The sequence below is a fragment of the Capra hircus genome, chromosome 1 (genome assembly GCF_001704415.2).
Source record: "Capra hircus breed San Clemente chromosome 1, ASM170441v1, whole genome shotgun sequence".
NCBI lineage: Eukaryota > Metazoa > Chordata > Mammalia > Artiodactyla > Bovidae > Capra > Capra hircus.
The window spans coordinates 111,636,278-111,657,431 of NC_030808.1; positions in this window are offsets into that span (position 1 = coordinate 111,636,278).

A 21,154-nucleotide genomic window follows, 5' to 3' on the forward strand; every position below is an offset into this window, starting at 1 on the left:
AGAAGAACTGAAAGGGCTTCTAAGAATGCTGCCTCATCTATGATACAGTGAAACCTCACGGACAACTCATGAACAGCTTTAAGAAGCTTACTTATATGAACTTGGAGTCCTGAAAGAATAAAAACTTTGATTAGATGAGTTCTTTGGCCAGCTTGGTGACTCCACTATACTCTGAAAGCTCTAATAAAATCACTTTCAATCATACTGTTCATTATTAGCTTAAATGACAACATATTGATTGCCATTTAAGTTAACAGTTGTCATTTCTCACCATTCATATTGACTCTTACTCAAACCTTAGTTTTAAATGCTAAAAAAATCACTGTTCCTGAGATAAATATCAATACAGATCAATCCTCAGCTTTAATTCATAAAGTTTTCTTTTTAATGGCAACAGTTAAGAATTGGGTCTCTCTTTGATCTATTCATTGGGAACCACAAAAATCATTAATCCAAACAAAAACTTGTGGTGTCACCACTGTGTGCCAGGCACTGTTCTAGGCACAGGGAACCATGAGTGAATAAAACATTTCTATGTTCATGAAGAGAAACATTTCTATTTTCATTTAGAGGGAAATGACAGAAAATAAAATCAATGGTGGTTGGTGGCTCAGACGGTAAAGTGTCTGCCTACAATATGGGAGGTCTGGGTTCAGTTTTTGGGTTGGGAAGATCTCCCGGAGAAGGAAATGGCAACCCACTCCAGTATTCTTGCCTGGAAAGTCCCATGGACGGAGGAGCCTGGTAGGCTACAGTCCATGGTCCATGGGGTCCCAAAGAGTCAGACACGACTGAGCAACTTCACTTTCACTTTCAGGAGGCCTCTCCAGATTGGGTGATTAGTATCTGCTTTTCTGTATTGCTTAATCCCAGCCTGAATTGCAAGAATGAGTCAGTCTTGGAAAAATCTGAAGAGAAAGCATTTGAGACAGAAGGAACAATGAGTCAGAATGAACTGAGGAACTGTGTGGAGCCCATGATCATAGGAAGAGGAGTAGGAGAGGCAGGCTGTAGGGAGATCATGTAGGCTACAGTAAGGAGTTTGGGATTAATTATACTTATTGTGAGAGGTCATTGGATTGTTCTGAGAAGTCTACTTGACCTTAAAAAGTACCATGTTAATAACAAAAAGCAACCCAATCACAAAGTGAACAGAAGACCTAAATAGACATTTCTTTGAAGAAGATATACTGATGGCCAGTAGACATGTGAAAAAAAATGCTCAACGTTGCTGCTAAGTTACTTCAGTCATGTCTGACTCTGTGCGACCCTGTAGGCGGCAGCCCACCAGGCTTCACTGTCCCTGGGATTCTCCAGGCAAGAACACTGGAGTGGGTTGCCATTTCCTTCTCCAATGCATGAGAGTGAAAAGTGAAAATGAAGTCACTCAGTCATGCCTGACTCTTAGTGACCCCATGGACTGCAGCCTGGTTTCCTCCTTCCATGGGATTTTCCAGGCAAGAGTACTGGAGTGGGGTGCCATTGCCTTCTCCGTCAACATTGCTACCTATTAGAGAAATGCAAATCAAAACTACAATGAGTTGCCACCTCGTACTGGTCAGAATGGTTATCACTACAAATAGTAAATGCTGGAGAACGTGGAGGAAAGTGAACCCTTCTACACTATTCATGAGAATGCAAATTGCCACAGCTCCTATGGAGAACAGTATGAAAGTCCCTTAAAAAACTAAAAATAGAGCTGCCATATAATCTTGCAAGGGCTTCCCTGGTGGCTCGGTGGTAAAGAACTTGCCCGACAGTGCAGGAGATGTGAGTTCGATTCCTGGGTTGGGAAGATCCTCGGGAGAAGGAAATGGCAACCCACTCCAGTATTCTTGCCTGAGAAATTCCATGGACAGAGGAGCCTGGCAGGCTACAGTCCATAGGGTCACAAGTTGGGCATGATTTTAAACAATAATACCAACATGATATTGCAATCCTACTTCTGGGCAGGTATCTGGAGAAAACTCTAGTTCAAAAAGATACATCCACCTCAGTGTTCAAAGCAGCACAATTTACAATCACCAAGACATGGAGGCAACCTAAATGTCCATCAGGAGATGAATGGATAGAGAAGATGTGGTATGTATGTACAATGAAATACTGTTGTTGTTCAGTCGCTCAGTCATGTCTGACTCTTTGCAACCCATTAGATTGCAGCACGCTAGGCTTCCCTGTCCTTCACTATCCCAGAGTTTGGTCAAACTCATGTCCATTGAGTCAGTGATGCCATCCAACCATCTCATCCTTTGTCACCCCCTTCTCCTCCTGCCTTTAGTCTTTCCTAGCATCAGAGTCTTTCCCACTGAGTCTGTTCTTCACATCAGGTGGCCAAATATTGGAACTTCAACTTCAGCGTTAGTCATTCCAATGAATATTCAGGGTTGATTCCCTTTAGGATTGACTGGTTTGATCTCCTTGCAGTCCAAGGGACTCTCAAGAGTCTTCTCCAACATCACAATTCAAAAGCATCAGTTCTTTGGTGCTCAGACTTCTTTATGGTCCAGTTCTCACAGCCATACATGACTGCTGAAAAAACCATAGGTTTGACTATACAGACCTTTGTTGGCAAAGTGATGTCTTTGCTTTTTAATACACTGTCTAGTTTGTCATAGCTTTCCTTCCAAGGAGCAGGCGTCTTTTAATTTCATGGCTGCAGTGACCATCTGCAGAGATTTTGGAGCCCAAGAAAATAAAATAAGTCACGGTTTCTACTTTTTCCCTTTCTATTTTGCCATGAAGTGACGAGACTGGATGCCATAATCTTAGTTTTTTGAATGTTGAGTTTTAAGCCAGCTTTCACTCTCCGCTTTCACCCTCATCAAGAGGCTCTTTAGTTCCCTTCATTTTCTGCCATTAGAGTCGTATCATCTCAGTTCATGTGCTGCTGAAGCTGAGCTTAACATATTTTGAGCATTGCCTTACTAGCATGTGAATTGAGTGCAATTGTACAGTAGTTTGAACATTCTTTGGTATTATCCTTCTTTGGGATTAGAATGAAAACTGAGCTTTTCCAGTCCTATGGCCGTTGCTGAGTGAGTTCTCCAGATTTGTGGCATAATGAGTGCAGCACTTTTAACAGCTTCATCTTTTAGAATTTGAAATAGGTCATCTGGGATTCCATCACCTACACTGGCTTTGTTTTTAGTAATGCTTCCTAAGGCCCACTTGATTTCACACTTCAGGATATCTGGCTCTAGGTGAGTGGCCACATCATCATGGTTATCTGGGTCATTAAGACCTTTCTTATATAGTTCTTCTGTGTATTCTTGCCACTTGTTCTTAATCTCTTCTGCTTCTGTTATGTTTCAGTAATGAAATTGTACTGTCATAAAAAAAGAATAAAATAATGCCCCTCACAGCAACATGGATGGACCTAGAGATTATCCTACTAAGTGAAGTAAGTCAGGCCGACATAGACAAATACTGTAGGATATCACTTATATGTGCAATCTAAAATATGATGCAGGGGCTTCCCTAGTGGCTCAGTGCTAAAGAATCTGCCTGCCAATGCAGGAGGCATGGATTCGACCCCTGGCCTGGGATGCTCCCACATGCTGTGAAGCAGCTGAGCCCATGCACTGTAACTACTGAGCCTGTGCTCTAGAGCTGGGAGCGGCAGCTGCGGAAGCCTGTGTGCCCAGAGCCCGTGCTCTGCAACGAGAGAAGCCACAGCGAGAAGCCAGTGTACTGTTAACTGGAGAGTGGTCCCCACTCATCGCAACTAGAGAAGAAGTCTGTGCAGCAACGAAGATTTAGCATAGCCAAAAATAAATAATAAAATTATTTTAAAAGTATGATATAAGTAAATTTACATACAAAACAGAAACAGACGCATAGACATAGAAAACAATCTTATTACCCAAGAGGAAAAGGGGTAGGGGAGGGACAAATTAGGAGTTTGGGATTGGCAGATACAAACTACTATAATAAAATAACAACAAACCCCTATTAAAAAAGAAAAAATACCGCAGTGACTATGACGTGGAGAACTTTTATGAGGGGAAGCAGAGAAGTCAACTGGAATGCTTAGACATCCAGGAGAGATGATGGTTGGTTAGATCGCAAGGTTGCTATACTGATGGAGAGAAACAGTGGATTTGGGTTGTGCTTTGGATGAAGAGTCGAGGCTTCCTGAAGGATGGAGAAAGGAAACAGTGATGTTTCGGGTTTAAACATTTAGCGGGTGGGGGCCCATTTACTGAGATGGAGAGGCTAGAGCAGGTGTAAGATTCATGTGATGTTTAAGATTCTGAGACATCACAGTACTGTCGTCTGGCAGTTGTACATAAAACTGGGACTGAAGGTGGAGGATGATGCTGGAAATGTACATTTGGAGTCAGCTGTGTGTGGATGGGAATCAATTCCCTGAGATTAGGCCACATGACTTAGCGTGACATAGAAACTCAAGTCCCTTCACCATTTGGAAGCATCTGTATTTTCCTGTCAGAATTTTCAGCGATTGAGTCTGCTGACAGTCCCCTGAGCTGCTGCTTTTTCTGAGCTCTGATATCGTTTAGGAAGAAGGAAAGAAACTAATGTTTGTTCAAGGTGTGACATATGCTGAGAATTGAACATGACACCTTTACTTTATTTCATTGAATCTTTACCATGATTCTTGTCTTTAACATGTGAGGCGACTGGCTCAGTCAGCGAAGTTGGCCAGGAGACAGTGTGACTGAGAAATGAACCCAGGATTTCAGTGCAGGTCTTTGGGCTTGTTTTTTGTTTTTTTCTTCTTCATTTATGTTTGCAATTGGCAAAGTTGCAAAGGAGTGGCAATATTTGCTTTTGCAAATTGCATGTGATTTTAAAATAAATATAGCATGTCACATGTTAAAATTTGTTTCCAAAGCAGTGCTTGCTCATGCCAAAGACAATAAAATTCTTTAACAATACAGAAAACTCTAAGGTGGGAATTGAAGTACCCTTGTCTCTTCCTGTTTAAGTAACATTTCTTTTCCACAAATCAGAAAATTTCTAAGACTATATAACGTATGTTTCTTGCCATGCTACAAATATTGCTTTGTAACTTTTTATTCACTTAATAATATATCTTGGAAAGCTTTCTGTTTTGGCAGATCTATGATATTATTTTGAATGACATCATAATGTTTTATGGTTAGCTCATTTATTTAATCAGGCCTCATAGACATTTAGATGATTTCTGGTTTGTTTTTTAAACAATTGCAAACAAGGTGGTAGTGATCAACCATATAATTTCTATTTCTTGCTTTATTATGCTAGTGTTTATCAGGAATAAATCCCTGGTACTGTAATTGCAAGGTCAAAATGAATATTTATTTTAAATTTAGATGAATATTGGTAAGTTGATTCAAATAATATTACCTAATTTATAATCTTACTATTAGCCCCACAACTTCATCCTCAATATCTTTTTTTCACATTAAAATTTGTGCTTATCAGATGAAATACTATTTCACTTTTGACTTTAAGATTTTAGCCGTGGGTACTGTTGAGCATTTTTTCTATTTATTAATCATTTCTTCTGTTAATTGTCTATTCTTATCCCTTTGCTGGTTGATTTGCAGGGACCCTTTCAGATCATGGATATGAATCCTTTTTTCTGCATCTGTTTACAAAAGTTTTCTCCTAATTTTTTGCTTAATCTGAGTAATGTTTATGGTTTATATAGATATTTTACATGTGGTTACACTTATCATCCTTTTCCATAAGGACTTCTGTCTTTTGCCAACGTTAAAGAAAGTGTAGAATTCTTACTCTGGAAAAGCTTCCATAAGGACAGATTGTCATATGGCAAAGCTTATGTCTTAAAACTGTGTAGGCCACAGTGACTTCCCTAGTGGCTCAGATGGTAAAGAATCTGTCTGCAATGAAGGGGACCTGGGTCATTGTCTGGGTCGGGAAAATGCCATGGAGAAGGGAATGGCAACCCACTCCAGTATTCTTGCCAGGGAAATTCCCTTGAACAGAGGAACCTGGCGGACTACAGGCCATGGGATCCCAAAGAGTTGGGCACGACTGAGCAACTAACACACACACACACAGACACAGACACACAGACACAGACACACACACACACACAGACACACACACACACGCACACACACACAGACACAGACACAGACACACAGACACACAGACACACACACACACACACACACACATGCAGACGTAGGTCCTGCATCCCATTGACCTACCAATGCCATGCATGACTCTCCCAGGGTTCTGAGTTTCTGCATCAAGATGTCTGTCAGATGTTCAGCAGCTTTCCTGTCTACTTCCTATTTTTTCTTGGACCGCAGCTCTTTCTTACCCTTTGGTTATTTCTCACTGGCTCCCTTCTTCACCATCAAAGGTTTTGCTTCCATTTTCTCCTTCTTGTCCCTGCCACCATTGTGTTTAATATTTCCTACTCTCAATCCATCCTGACACTCTCCCTGCCCTCCCTGATGTCTTTTCTGTCCCTTGTCAATTTCTATGTGCTTCCCAGGATTTAGTCCAGCAGTCAGAGGGTAGTCATGGACACTTCTCAGCCCTGGTTGTTCTTGCTTGGTGGACACCCTTGTACTGCTGAAGAAGTGTGCAAATGTTTGTGTCTATATGAATGTGCCTGTGTGTTAGTGTGTGTAGTTATTTCTGAATGCAGAGGGACTCAAGGAATCTTGTAATCAGATAGTTTGGGTTTTAATGCTGGCCTTCCTTTTTTTTTTTTCCCTGGGATTGGCTATTTAGAAAACTTTGTAGCACATCTGCTCCAATTATATATGCAAATTTTGCTTAAAAGAAGTTTTTGGGTTTTTTCATTTTTATCCCAGTTTTAGATTTTTCTACTTAAAGAATGAGTTTAAGATCTATAGTGCAGTGATTTGAAATATGGACTAATCAAAATGCCACTTATTTGTGACAGTTACTCAACAATGTTTACATGGTATTTTTAAAAAAGGGAAGCTTGTGATAACCAGGAGCAGAATTTGAATGGGGACAGACAATTGTTGAAAAATCGACTTGCGTGGATACTCCTAGGCTTTTTCTTTACCACAGGGAGATCTATTTTTATGTTGTTGTTGGGTTTTTTTTAGCATGGATTCCCTCCCCAACAAAACCACCTGTCACAGAAATAAGGTGCCTGCTTTAAATGCTATACAACTCGATTTCCAACTGGCTGTGGCTGGAAGGTGCCAGGCCTGCTTCAGATCAGCAGGCAGTTTCTCTGAGCCCCTCACCCCTCTGGAGATGGAGACTTTGACCTGAAAGCAGCAAAAACTTGGGGGCGGGGAAGTGCTTTGTTTTCTAGAGAAAAATGTGATCTCTTCCTCTGTTGTCCTTTCTTTGACTTGTAGCCAGAAAGCCTTACAGGCTCACAGAAGTCGGACTTCTAGGGACAAAATTAGGACAGTTTGCATGAAATCAGTTGCTCTTTCTTGACTTTTTTTTTTCCTGTTTTTGGAAAAAAATAGTTGAGTCTGTAAACCAGTAGTTAGTGAGAGATACAGAGGCTTAAGTGTAAGAATTTGGAAACTGGTGTGGGTTTGTGAATTTGTTAGCATACAAAGCAGACTTTCCTTTAAAATGAAATTAAAACAAAACACAGGAGGTAGGTGGCAAGTGTGTATGGTGACTTTAAGAAATGAATGAGACCATTAACAACCTCTACAAATACTTCTTCTATGTTAGTGTGTGTAGCCCACTGTGTAAGTTTCCTGTCAAGGTATCTTTTTAAAGAGGTGACTCTGGATGGGATGTAGGTGAGATCAGATAAAATACAGATGGTCATAAGGCTCAAAATTTAAAAAGTACCTCTTCCCCACTTGGCAGCTAATTACAGGTTAGGGTAAGGGCTTCTCTGGTGGCTCAGAGGTGAAGAATCTGCATTCAGTGCAGAAGATATGGGAGATGTGGGTTCAGTTCCTGTGTCCGGAAGATCCCCTGGAAGAGGAAGTGGCAACTCACTCAAGTGTTCTTGCCTAGGAAATCCCATGGACAGAGGAGCCTGGTAGGCTATAGTCCATGGGGTCTCAAAAGAGTCAGACACAACCAAGCGACTAACTCACACACGAGTGGATCTGAAATTGTCCTGAGCAGCCCCCAAGGGGACAAATGTTATGGAGACATAGTCAGCAACGGTTAGTTGAAAGTCAGAATTTCATATCTTTTAACTCTTGCTTCAACTGGGATATTTCATATTTTATCAGTAGGGGATGAGACCTTGTGCTGATATCCTAATATACAACTAAGCTAGCAAGCCTTTGCGTCTTTCACTTACATGACTCTGAATTAAGTGCTGTGCCTGGGAAACAGATTGACTCCCACTGCCCACATGCTCAGCAGGTCTGGTGAGAGGTAATGCTGCCTGGAGCTGTGGTTTCCAAACTTAAATGGGACTCAGAATTACCTGGGAGAACTTTTAAAATAGAGATTCTCAAGCAACAAAGATTTCTGGAGATGAGTGTAGCAGTTTGTACAAAGAAAGCCAAATCTGGGGACCTGTTGCTGCCTTGAGAAGCTGGATATGTCTGAGGTCCACACTTGACTTCTGTCTCCTAACAGCTGTGTACATTTTGACCTATGCATGCATGCATGCTCAGTCGCTTCAGTCGTGTCTGACTCTTTGCAACCCCTGTAGCCCGCCAGGCTCCTCTGTCCATGGGGATTCTCCGGGCAAGAATACTGGAGTGGGTTGCCACGCTCTCCTCCAGGGGATCTTGCTGACCCAGGGATGGAATGCATGTCTCCTGCATCTCCTGTGCTGCAGAGGGTTCTTTACCGATGAGCCACTGGGGAAGCCCACATTTTAATCTAACCATCAGTCAAATATCAAGCTAGCATTTCAAAGTTAATGTGTAATATAGTCAACTTTTTATTTAACATGCCCAGTAGAGATGCTTTTGTGCTTTGACATGAGTGTTCTTATAGAACTAAGAGAAAATATTTTACTGTCTTTAGGGAAGGTTAAGCCTCACTTAAGTCCCCTTGTCCAGTGTCACCAAGGAAACAACCAAGGAGTAAGCAATAAATGAAACTGGCTTTCCAGTTACTAAGAACAGATGTGTGTGTGTTAGTCATTCAGTCTTGTCCAACTCTTTGCGACCCCACAAACTGTAGTCCACCAGTCTTCTCTGTCCGTGGAATTCTCCGGGCAAGACTACTGGAGTGGATTGCCATTCCCTTCTCTAGAGGATCTTCTTGACCCAGGGATCAAACCCTGGTCTCCTGCATCACAGGCAGATTCTTTGCTGATTGAGCTACAGGGAAGTCCTACTAAGAACAAATACCAAGGTCTAAATTTTTACTGTGGTAAACAGAGTATTTATAAAGTAATCACAGCTACTGTTTGCATACTCTAAGGAAAAAGAAAAAAAAGTACATGGCCTAGCACAAGAAAACTTTTAAAACTGTGTCAAGTGTTCTTACAAATAGCTGTGAAAAGAAGAGAAGCGAAAAGCAGAGGAGAAAAGGAAAGATATACCCATTTGAATGCAGAGTTCCAAAGAATAGCAAGGAGAGATAAGAAAGCCTTCCTCAGTGATCAATGCAAAGAAATAAAGGAAAACAATAGAAAGGGAAAGGCTAGAGATCTCTTCAAGAAAATTAGAGACACCAAGGGAACATTTCATGCAAAGATGGGCTCGATAAAGGACAGAAATCATATGGACCTAACAGAAGCAGAAGATATTAAGAAGAGTTGGCAAGAATACACAGAAGTGAAGTGAAGTCGAGTCCGACTCTTTGTGACCCCATGGATTGTAGCCTACCAGGCTCCTCCCTCCATGGGATTCTCCAGGAGAATGGAGTGGGTTGCCATTTCCTTCTCCAGGGGATCTTCCCAACCCGGGGATTGAACCCGAGTCTCCCGCATTCCAGGCAGATGCTTTAACCTCTGAGCCACCAGGGAACATGGAAGAACTGTACAAAAAAGATCTTCACCACCCAGATAATCATGATGGTGTGATCACTCACCTAGAGCCAGACATCCTGGAATGTGAAGTCAAATGAGCCTTAGGAAGCCTCACTATGAACAAAGCTAGTGGAGGTGATGGAATTCCAGTTGAGCTATTTCAAATCATAAAAGATGATGCTGTGAAAGTGTTATGGGGAGGGAGGTGGGAGGGGGGTTCAGTTTGGGAACGCATGTAAGAATTAAAGATTTTAAAATTAAAAAAAAAATAAATAAATAAATAAAATAAAAAAAAGAAAGTGCTGCACTCAATATGCCAGCAAATTTGGAAAACTCACCAGTGGCCACTGGATTGGAAAAGGTCAGTTTTCATTCCAATCCCAAAGAAAGGCAATGTCAAAGAATGCTCAAACTACTGCACAATTACACTCATCTCACACGCTAACAAAGTAATGCTCAAAATTCTCCAAGCCAGGCTTCAGCAATATGTGAACTGTGAAATTCCAGATGTTCAAGTTGGTTTTAGAAAAGACAGAGGAACCAGAGATCAAATTGCCAACATTCGCTGAATCATCGAAAAAGCAAGGGAGTTCCAGAAAAATATCTATTTGTGCTTTATTGACTATGCCAAAGCCTTTGACTGTGTGGATCACAATAAACTATGGAAAATTCTGAAACAGATGGGAATATCAGACCACCTGACTTGCCTCTTGAGAAACCTGTATGCAGGTCAGGAAGCAACAGTTAGAAATGGGCATGGAACAAAAGATAGAACTGGACATGGAACAACGGACTAATTCCAAATAGGAAAAGGAGTACATCAAGGCTGTATATTGTCACCCTGCTTATTCAACTTCTATGCAGAGTACATCATGAGAAACGCTAGGCTGAAGGAAGCACAAGCTGCAATCAAGATTGCCGGGAGAAATATCAATAACCTCAGATATGCAGATGACACCACCCTTATGGCAGAAAGTGAAGAAGAACTAAAGAACCTCTTGATGAAAGTGAAAGAGAAGAGTGAAAAAGTTGGCTTAAAGCTCAACATTCAGAAAGCTAAGATCACGGCATCTGGTCCCATCACTTCATGGCAAATAGATGGGGAAACAGTGGTTGACTTTATTTTTCTGGGCTCCAAAGTCAGGCAATGGCACCCCACTCCAGTACTCTTGCCTGGAAAATCCCATGGATGGAGGAGCCTGGTAGGCTGCAGTCTATGGGGTCGCGAAGAGTCAGACACGACTGAGTGACTTCACTTTCACCTTTCACTTTCATGCATTGGAGAAGGAAATGGCAACCCACTCCAGTGTTCTTGCCTGGAGAATCCCAGGGGTGGGGGAGCCTGGTGGGCTGACATCTATGGGGTCACACAGAGTCAGACATGATTGAAGTGACTTAGCAGTAGCAGCAGCAAAGTTACTGCAGATGGTGACTGCAGCCATGAAATCAAAGATGCTTACTCATTGGAAGGAAGGTTATGACCAACCTAGATAGCATATTGAAAAGCAGAGACATTACTTTGTCAGGAAATGTCCCATCTAGTCAAGGCTATGGTTTTTCCTGTGGTCATGTATGCGTGTGAGAATTGGACTATAAAGACAGCTGAACGCCGAAGAATTGATGCTTCTGAACTGTGGTGTTGAAGAAGACTCTTGAGAGTCCCTTGGACTGCAAAGAGATCCAACCAGTCCATTCTAAAGGAGATCAGTCTTTGGTATTCTTTGGAAGGACTGATGCTAAAGCTGAAACTCCAATACTTTGGCCACCTGATGTGAAGGGCTGACTAATTTGAAAAGACCCTGATGCTGGGAAAGATTGAGGGCGATAGGAGAAGGGGATGACCGAGGATGAGATGATTGGATGGCATCACTGACTCAGTGGACATGGGTTTGGATGAACTCCAGGAGTTGGTAATGGACAGGGAGGCCTGGCATGCTGTGGTTCATGGGGTTGCAAAAAGTCAGATGTGACTGAGCAACTGAACTGAACTGCTTAGGTTTTTCAGGGATCAGGCTTGAACTCTGTGTCCTCACCTGATCCATGCCACATCCTCTACCTTCATTCCTTATTGTCCTTATTTTACTGTTATTTTTATATACTACTGACTAGAGTTGTCATTCCTATGTGCTAGATCAAATTTCCAAAAGCTAGACAGTATTTATAGATTTCTAGTATTTGCTAGAAAGGGTCTATGGAACCAGGACATAGAGTCCTTGCTTTTATAGATCATAAAACTGGAGGCAAAGCTGTTGGAAAGACTTAGCAGTGATGAGCCAGTTTGTGGTCTAGGTGGGACTTGAAGGCAGACAGTCCATATAATGAAACAGAATGAGAGTTGCTCTAGGGCCCAAAGCATCTGATTTCAAGCCTCGCCCTGTCATATCCTAGCTTTACGACCTCAGACAGGGTCTTCATTTCTCTGACTCTATAATAAAAGGTAATGAATTATCTCTACCTACTTCACAGAAATAATAAGAGGAATAAGTCACATAATGTATGTCAGTACTCTTAACTCTGGATACACAGTAGAATCTTTGGGAAGTTTAAGGAAATCACCAAACAAAACAGATACTCAGTCCAGTCCCATCCTGAGAAATGCTGATTTAACTGATATGTGATGGGGCTTTGTGATCAGCACTTTTAAGAAGATCCCCAGGTGCTTTTAATGTGCTACCAGGGTGGAGAACCGTGAAAGAGCCTTGCTGGATGCCAGTGATCTTTATAAATTCAGGTCAGTATTTACTGTGGCTTGGGAATTTTGTTCCCAGATATTTAGTACAATGTCATATCACTAAATAAATGACAGAAGAGTATCCATAGTCTTTTATATATAAACGCATATGTGTTATGACAAGCCATATTGTTGAATAGTGACAACAATGTCATTTCTGATCTTATGTTGACATAGAAAACTGTTGACATAGTAGTTGGAACTAAATTTAGAATTTTAAAACTAATTCATATCCCTCTTCCCCATGGGATAACATTGAAACAAAATGAACAAAGCTATATTGTTGTGAATTCTTGTTTTTATTTCATTTGTTTCCCAGGGCTAACAATTATAGAATATAAAATAGGTCTTATTGAAAAGGAAAGTATCATGTGAAAGGCTTTAATAAAATAGAAACAAGGTTCTGACATTTGAAAAATTGCTGATTAATTCATTTCATCCTTTCTTTGACCTAAATCCTCCCATATGTATTTATCAGCTTTGCAAACAGATTGACTTTGTGCATTTAGAGTTTGCAAACAAGTCCCAGAATGTTACTGCTAACCAATTAGTTTCTAAAAGCCTTTCAAATAATCTTATCGCCTCTACAGGAGTGATTTAGGCAATGAAAAAAAAGTTTGTTCTTCACTGAGAAGAATCATGACTTAATAAGAGTGGAGCTCGCCACTGCTGTTCGTAAGCATACTTATTCATCAGATGATATTATTTGAGTTTAAGGCCTGATTACTGGAAAGGAAGAGCATTTCCAGTTGAAGCCATTCTTTGTGAGAGCAGTTACATTTTGTATAGAGATCATTTTTGAAAATTCATATCTGTAGTAGGAGATCCGGATGTTAATCAGCTTTTTATTCTTTCCTCTTTAAAGTTACTCTAATAGGCTTTTGGATTGAACGAGGCTTTCAGCTTATCGAAAGATAAAATAATATTTGTGAAAGCCAGATCAGCTGTTTGTAGACTCATGGAGCTTAGAGGAAAATGCATTTTGAGGGAAGCAGGATAATCAGTGATACTCAGTGACCCTCTGAAGTCCACACAGCTAGTTAGGGACAGAACCCAAACCAGAGCTCTTTTTGCCAGCCCTCCTTCTGCCCCTAAACCCAGACCAACTATGTCATCCAGCCAGCAGCAGGGTGTCTCAGGACTCACTGTGTACCAGGTCCCCAAATATGTCTTGGGTCTGTGCTGAGAACTAAGGATACCCTGTACTTCTGCTCTGATGATTTTAGGAAATCTCCCTTTTCCTTCCTTTGACAGAAGCATTACCTGCACCTTTTCCACGTAGAAATGAAATTGTTTTCAGAAACGAATCCCTTTCAGCCACACAGCTTTACTCTGATCTGTGGAAGCTGGCAAGAAATCAATTCACATTTTTTGTGTAGTTTTTGGCTGAAAAGATTCTATTGTAGAGGATCTGATACTTTTTTGTTGTTGTTGTCGGCCTGCTAATGCAGTTTGTTGATCAGTGTCCCAGAATAGATGTGTTTACAAAAGAGAGCAAGTGATATTTTTGTGTGTCCTCAACACAGACATGGCCATGAGACTGTGTGAGAGACTGTCTCAAGGTGACCTTTAGAGCAGAGAATGAGCAGGACTCCAGGTGTGCTCAGTACTGTTGGAGGGGATTTTGCTTCTTGGCCTTTCAGAGCACAGAGCTAGGAAATACATGCAGCTCCCCGCACACACAGACATACAAATACGTACACAAATACCTGTGTCTCTGTGTATATGCTTTTGTTTACATTTTGTGTTTGTTTTGTTTTGCACTCCTCGCATTCTTATGAAGTTTGAACATGTAGGATCCTACAAGAGGTGTCACACCTTTCTTTACCCTCACCACTCAATTCTGTTCCACCCTTATAGGTAACCAGCTTCCCTGTTTTCTGGGTTATCCTTCCTGTATTTCTTTTTGTGATGATGAACAATATTTATATATTTAAAAATTCATATACTTTTTTATTACACAAGAAGTAGCACACTATAAATTATTTATGCTTGTTTATACTTTGCCTTTTTCACTTATAATTTTAATGTATATAAATTATACCTCAAAGCTATTAAAAAGTCACCATCGGGTGGCATGTATGGCATTCCTAACACAATAAGATTTTCTCTGATTTGACCTTGGCTTAAAGATTTAAACCCATTTGGATGCCGTGTAGACTAAGTGGAAAGGTTGGGAATCTCCCCTCAAATGACTCTCTTATGATTCTTTAAATCAGAAGTGTATTTTTTAACAGCATTTTCTGCTTGAGGGACTTAGTGAACTGATAACCCCTAAAGAAATTTACTTAATATTTTAAACTGACTGTGGCAGAAATGATTGATTTAATCCCTCTAAAGAGTTGAATTCTAAAGGACCTTATAGACCACTTTGCTACGCCTTTTATTTTCCAGATGAGACTCAGAGAGCTTTAAAACTCTAATTATGTAATAAAGTTAGAAATGCAGTCCTCAACTCATCTGTTCTACTCTTTAAATATTTATACTATTCTGTTAGGCAGTGATTAAAATGATAATTATTAAGACTCTGTAGAAACATGGAAAGCTGTTTATAATACAAATGAAAAAAAGAGCAGCGTGCCAAATGGCTTAAATATCATGATTGCAACCAATATAACAAATTTGTGCTCATATTGAGGTCCGGAACATGACAGACAAAAACGGTATGTGTGTTATGTAATGGGTTAAAGGGCATTTCTCCCTTAATGTTCTTGAACATTGCGGCATTGTATCCAACTAAACTTCTTTTCTAAAAATATTAAGGCTACCACAGGGAGAATGTGAAATCAAAGAGACTGTTGGTAGCTGCCTGAATCTGTCAGCTTTATTTGCACTTTCCCCAGATACTTTCCGCACTGGAAACGTGTGATGAGGTTCTATTATCCTATGCCTCTGACCCTCTTCCATTGTTTACCCGCCCCTGGGATTTTGCCTTTATTCCCTTGTTTCTCACCCTGTTTTATGGAATCTACTGACCCAGCATGGCTGGCGAATGACTTTTATAGCAGGCAGTAACCACTGTTACCTATCTCAACTGAATGCAGAATATAAAGAAATTATGCTGACCCTTAAGTAATTTACGGCTTCCCTGGTGGCTCAGATGGTAAAGAATCTGCCTGCAATGTAGGAGACCTGAGTTTGATTCCTGGGTCAGGAAGATCCCCTGAAGGGCATGACGACCCACTCTAATACTCTTGCCTGCAGAATTCCACAGACAGGGGAACCTGGAAGGCTAAATACAGCCCATGGGGGGATCTAATTAAAATTAAAAGCTTCTGCACAACAAAGGAAAATATAAGCAAAGTGAAAAGACAGCCTTTGGAATGGGAGAAAATAATAGCAAATGAAGCAACTGACAAACAACTAATCTCAAAAATATATAAGCAACTTATGCAGCTCAATTCCAGAAAAATAAACGACCCAATCAAAAAATGGGCCAAAGAACTAAATAGACATTTCTCCAAAGAAGACATACGGATGGCTAACAAACACATGAAAAGATGCTCAACATCACTCATCATTAGAGAAATGCAAATCAAAACCACAATGAGGTACCACTTTACACCAGTCAGAATGGCTGCGATCCAAAAATCTGCAAGCAATAAATGCTGGAGAGGGTGTGGAGAAAAGGGAACCCTCCTACACTGTTGGTGGGAATGCAAACTAGTACAGCCACTATGGAGAACAGTGTGGAGATTCCTTAAAAAATTGCAAATAGAACTACCTTATGACCCAGCAATCCCACTGCTGGGCATACACAGCGAGGAAACCAGAATTGAAAGAGACACATGTACCCCAATGTTCATCGCAGCACTGTTTATAATAGCCAGGACATGGAAACAACCTAGATGTCCATCAGCAGATGAATGGATAAGAAAGCTGTGGTACATATACACAATGGAGTATTACTCAGCTGTTAAAAAGAATTCATTTGAATCAGTTCTGGTGAGATGGATGAAACTGGAGCCGATTATACAGAGTGAAGTAAGCCAGAAAGAAAAACACCAATACAGTATACTAACACATATATATGGAATTTAGAAAGATGGCAATGACGACCCTGTATGCAAGACAGGAAAAAAGACACAGATGTGTATAACGGACTTTTGGACTCAGAGGGAGAGGGAGAGGGTGGGATGATTTGGGAGAATGGCATTCTAACATGTATACTATCATGTAATAATTGAATCGCCAGTCTATGTCTGACGCAGGATACAGCATGCTTGGGGCTGGTGCATGGGGATGACCCACAGAGATGTTATGGGGAGGGAGGTGGGAGGGGGGTTCATGTTTGGGAACACAAGTAAGAATTAAAGATTTTAAAATTAAAAAAAAAATCCACCAGCAAAAAATAAAAAATAAAAATAAAAGAGAACAACAACAACAAAAAAATAAATACAGCCCATGGGGTTGCAAATAGTCAGACATGACTGCGTGACTAATACTTAAGTTTAGATAACACTGGAATAATATTTTGTTATTGTTGTTATAAGATGAGTTATCTAATAATTATTAGGGTTAATTAATGGCTTATCTAATTATTATCTAATAATCATCCATTATCTAAGATGGGTGATTATTACCCAGTGGGATGAGTCCCAAAGATTGAGGGTGCTCCTTCTCTGGTTAGCTGTACAACTCCAAAGGAACATCTACTATAAGGTTTGAAGAATGGAGCAATAGGTTTAGATGACTTTCAATCTGGTTAAAAAACAGTTTCAGGAATCAGAGCACTCATTCGTGGATTTGCCTATCACGTGGCTCTGATGCCTGGAAAGTAGCCAGAAAGAAAAGAAAGTACTGTGCCATGATGAGCCTGCCTCAGTTCTTTGTGGCTTTGGACCCTGCCCTCTGTAAGAATTCTATTTCTGGTCAGAGTTGCCACATCAGCTTAAACTTCATCTAAATGCAAGTTCACTAGACTTGTTTTTTTCAAGTTGACTCTAACCATATGATTTTTTGTGTGCTAGAGAACATCACAGGGAAAGCATAAAGCAGCTACATAAACAATTTAAGCATCACGTTGTCTCAGACCCTAGCTCTTCCAAGAACGTTTGGATCATATATACTAGTTCACGGCACTGGATAATGCTAGGGTTTCAGCCCATGACTGAGCTAGTGCGATAAACATGAAGCTAGTGAATATTTAATATACTATTCAAACACACTCCCTCTCTAAGGGGTTGGGTCTCATTTTCTAAAATGTTCAGGTTTCTTTGGATGATGCTTGCTAAGTGGCACATGGTGTTAGCTCAACCAACTGATTAAACTTTTATGTCACTGTGCTTTTCCTGTTAAAAAGTTGAGAATATTCTATCCATAATGGTTTTATTTCAGGGAAAAGAAATGGGACTGTGAAAAGTCCAGGGATAGAAGAGGCAGAGTGAACAGGGCAGAGGGCACTGTGTCTGATATATTGACAGTCCTTCCTACAGGTCCACAGTCCTTGCGTTAGGTCTTTGGTGATACAGTTAAATCAACTTTCTGTTCTGGCATAAACAGTTCACTTTATTCTCCTTTCCCAAGCAGACATCTTCCTGAATTATATCTTTTTTGCCCCCTCTCCTTTGCTTAGAAATATCTAGTGAATCTGTTATTGCCATTGTATTTAAATCTTAGGTCAGGCATTCCTACCTCTATACATCTAGTCTTATCTGACCCCCAAAATCAAATATCCTGTTATAACTGCCTTTTAGGACACTGCACCAAAGACAGCGAACCATCCTTCCCTATCCTCTGATTACACCCATGCTCTTTCCTGTCCTCAAGGCTCCACTGACACTGTTTTATTACCGCATTCTCCCTACCCCTACACACTGTATTCTCTTTTTGCTATGGACTCCCGTGTATTTTTGTCATGGCATTTATTTTTTGAAATATCAATAGTAAAACTGTGATAATAGTTACCATTTATAGTGTTTATTTTGTGCTAGGCACTGCTTTCGGTATTTTTCATGAATTAACTCATTCAGCCTTCAACAACATTTCAAGGGGTAAGTAACATTATTTCCATTTTATAGACAAAAAACCTGGAGACATGGTCTTGTTCAATTGCTGAACAAGTCATGTCCAACTCTTTTGTGACCCCATGAACTGCAGCCCCTGCCAGGCTTTTCTGTCTTGCACTGTCTCCCAGAGTTTGCTCAAGTTCATGTTCACTGAATCTGTGATGCTATCTAACCATCTCATCTTCTGCTGCTCGCTTCTTCTGCCTTCAATCTTTCTGGTCATCCATTTTTTTCCCAATGAGTCGGTTCTTCACATCAGGTGGCCAAAGTATTGGAGCTTCAGTATGAGCCCTTCCAATGATATTCAGGGTTGATTTCCTTTAGGATTGACTGGTTTGATCTCCTTGCAGTCCAAGGGACTCTCAAGAGTCTTCCCTAGCACCACAAAAAAATTGAAAGCATCAGTTCTTCAGTGCTCAGCCTTCTTTGTGGTCCAGCTCTCGCATCTGAACATGACTGTTGGAAAAACCGTAGCTTTGACTAGACAGATCTTTTCCCTCAAAGGGATGTCTTCGCTTTTTAATATGCTGTCTAGGTTTGTCGTAGCTTTCCTTCCAAAAAGCAAGTGTCTTTTAATTTCATGGCTGCAGTTACCATCTGCAGTGATTTTTGGAGCCCAAGAAAATAAAATCTGTCACTGCGTCCACCTTTTCCCCATCTATTTGCCATGAAGTGATGGGATTGGATGCCATGATCTTAGTTTTTTGGAAGTTGAGTTTTAAGCCAGCTTTTTCACTCTCCTCTTTTACCTTCAACAAGAGGCTCTTTAGTTCCTCTTCACTTTGTGCCATTAGGGTGGTGTCATCTGCATATCTGAGGTTGTTGATATTTGTCCTGGCAATCTTCATTCTAGCTTGTGATTCATCCAGCCCAGCATTTCGCATGATGTACTCTGCATACAATTTAAATAAGCAGGTTGATGACACAGCCTTAACATACTCCCTTCCCAATTTGGAACCAATCAGTTGTTTGGTGTCTGGTTCTAACTATTGCTTCTGGATCTGCATACAGGTTTCTCAGGAGACAGGTAAGGTGGTCTGGTATTCTTATCCCTTTCAGAATTTTCCACAGTTTGTTGTGATCCACACAAAGGCTTTAGCATAGTTGATGAAGCAGAAGTAGATGTTTTTTGAGAATTCTCTTGCTTTTTCTGTGATCCAGTGGATGTTGGCAATTTGATCTCTGGTTCCTCAGCTTCTTTGAAGCTCAGCTAACACATCCAGAACTTCTTGTTTCATGTACTGCTGAAGCTTAGGTTGAAGGATTTTGAGTATAACCTCACTAGCATGTGAAATAAACATCATTGTACAGTAGTTGGAACATTCTTTGGCATTGCCCTTCTTTGGGATTGGAATGAAAACTGACTCTTTCCAGTCCTGGGGCCACTGATGTGTTTTCCAAATTTGCTGGCATACTGAGTGCAGCACTTTCACAGCATCATCTTTTAAGATTTGAAATAGCTCAGCTGGAATTCCATCACCTCCACTGGCTTTGTTCATAGTAATGCTTCCTAAGGTCCACTTGACTTCACACTCCAGGATGTCCAGCTTGTAGGTGAGTTACCACACCACTGTGGTTATCCAGGTCATCAAGACCTTTCTTGTACAGTTCTCTGTATTCTTGCCACCTCTTCTTAATATCTTCTGCTTCTTAGGGTCCTTATTGTTTCTGTCCTTTATTGTGCCCATCCTTGCATTGAAATGTTCCCTTGGTATCTCTAATTTTCTTGAAGAGATCTCTAGGTCTTTCCCATTCTATTATTTTCCTCTATTTCTTTGCGTTGTTCATGTAAGAAGGCCTTCTTATCTCTTGTTGCTATTCTCTGGAACTCTGCTTTAAGTTGGATATATCTTTCCCTTTCCCCCTTGCCTTTCACTTCTCTTCTCTTCTCAGCTATTTGTAAGGCCTCCTCAGACAACCACTTTGCCTTGTTGCATTTCTTTTTCTTGAGGATGGTTTTGGTCACCACCTCCTGTACAAAGTTCTAAACCTTCATCCGTAGTTCTTCAGGCACTCTGTCTACCAGATCTCATCCCTTGAATCTATTCACCATCTCTACTATATAATCATAAGGATTTGATTTAGGTTATACCTGAATGGTCTAGTGCTTTTCCCTACTTCAATTTAAGTCTGAATTGTAAAGAGGAGCTTGTGATTTGAGCCACAGTTAGCTCCAGGTCTTGTTTTTACTTATTGTATAGAGCTTCTCTATCGTTGCCTACAAAGAATATTATCAATCTGATTTCAGTACTGACCATCTGGTGATGGCCATGTGTAGAGTTGTCTCTTGCGTTGTTGGAAGAGGGTGTTTGCTATGACAAACACTCTTGACAAAACCCTGTTAGCCTTTTCCCTGCTTCATTTTGTACTCCAAGGCTGAACTTACGTGTTATTCCCGATATCTCTTTGACTTCCTACTTTTGCATTCCAATCTCCTATGCTGAAAAGGACATTTTTGGCGGGGGGACATTCTAGAAGGTGTTGTTGGTCTTCATAGAAATGGTCAATTTCAGCTTCTTCAGCACTAGTGGTTGG